The 1,703-nt window shown below is 50.2% G+C and overlaps 1 non-coding gene across 1 annotated transcript; it reads left to right on the plus strand.

The window, feature by feature from the left end:
- The first annotated feature begins 1,144 nt into the window (after positions 1-1,144).
- Positions 1,145-1,216, plus strand: trnae-uuc (transfer RNA glutamic acid (anticodon UUC)). Its single transcript has one exon. It is a non-coding gene; the product is annotated as a tRNA-Glu (tRNA).
- Positions 1,217-1,703: the final 487 nt, after the last annotated feature.

Below are 1,703 nucleotides of genomic sequence, written 5' to 3' on the forward strand. Positions count from 1 at the left end.
GAGAGGGATGAGACACATGAAATGTTTCACACATTTCAAATCTCCGCGGTCAGACTGCCGATTGTTTATTGATCAGGAAGATGGCTGGTAATAATCTGAGACCCAGTGAAGAGGTGAGAACAGAGCAGCAGGGAATGATCCCAGAACAATAGGAGCCAGCAGCTCACCATCTGGTCCCTGTGTCAGGGACAATACACAACACCTCAGCTCCAGACCAGGAACAGAGTGCTGCTGTTAACGTGGCCCAGCCCTCGCTAACTGCTGGAACTGTGGGATGGAAATCAGACTTTGGGTCTTGGAGGCTGCTTTAGGGGCTCAGTGGCTCATCGAAAGAATAATTTCTATTAAAGAGCAGGGCTCTGCTCCATCACAGACTGATACTGTACAGTACATGGCAGAGTAAAGCTCCCTCTACACTGTGCCATCAAACACTCCGGGGGCAGGTGCATCAAGGGTTAGATCAAGATTAAATCTCCCTCTGCACAGTCACCGAGGTTGTCATTTGTGACTTTGACAAGGGCCGTTTCAGTACTGTGAGAGGGGTGGAAACCTGATTGGAGGGATTCAAACATGGTGTTGTGAGAAAGATGGACACGGATTTGGGAGGCGACAACACTTTGGAGAGGGAGGTGGGAGATGGGGTGGTAGCTTGCAAGGACACAGGGGCCAAGGGTGGGTCTTTTATGAAGGAGGGTGATGATGGAAGATTTGATGGGGAGGGGGACCGTACCTGAGGAGAGGAGACCATTAACAATGTCAGCTAACATGGGGCCAGGAAGGGAGGTTGGATGGTTAGCAGTTTGGTGGGAATAGCTTCGAGGGAGCAGGAGGTGGGTCTCATGGTCAAGAGAGCTCAGAGAGGGCATGAGGGGAGATAGGAGAGAAACTTGGTGGGCTCGGGGAAGGGAGGGGAGCGGCAGAGGCAGCTGAATGGATGGTCTCAATCTTAGTCACATCCCCCCATGACTGTCTTTCAATTTATCTTAAATCTTTCTCTTCTGGTTCTTAACCCTTCCATCACTGGAAACAATTTCTCCTTACATACTCTGTCAATACCTTTCATAATTGTGAATACCTCATTTGAATCGTCTGTGAACTTTCCGGTTGTAGTCTCAGTGCCCTTCCTGCTAATCTGTTTTTCAGTTCCCATATGGTCTAGCGGTGAGGATTCCTGGTTTTCACCCAGGTGGCCCGGGTTCGACTCCCGGTGTGGGAATCGGAAACTTTTAGTCCCAGCCTCCCAATTTGCCTGCAGTCCGGACTGTGGCTGCTCCTTCTGAATTCGCACCACAGCCACACTGAGAAATGAGGCAAACCACAGCACTTGGAGGGACAGTGCACCAAAAACCCAGTCCCACAAGCTGAAGGGAAGCAAGCAACAATGTCCCGACAGGTCACTCAGCAGCTCATGGCCAAGTGTCTGACTGCAGTCCTTTTATTATTTACTGTAAAACCCGAGTCTGAGTGAAACACGCACAGAACAATCTGGAAACACTCAGCGGGTCGGGCCCCATCTGCGGAGAGAACGGACCAATTAACTGAGAGTCTCAACGAGACGAGGAAAGAGACACGGCCCACTGTGAGAAACAAGGAACTTGCATTTGTATGGCACCTTGCACATCCTCAGGACATCCCAACGCACTTCACGAATAGTACACTCACTATCGTTTCATAAGAGAACGTAGCAGCCAAGTTGTGCAAAG

This window comes from Heptranchias perlo, chromosome 35, assembly GCF_035084215.1.
Source record: "Heptranchias perlo isolate sHepPer1 chromosome 35, sHepPer1.hap1, whole genome shotgun sequence".
Lineage (NCBI taxonomy): Eukaryota > Metazoa > Chordata > Chondrichthyes > Hexanchiformes > Hexanchidae > Heptranchias > Heptranchias perlo.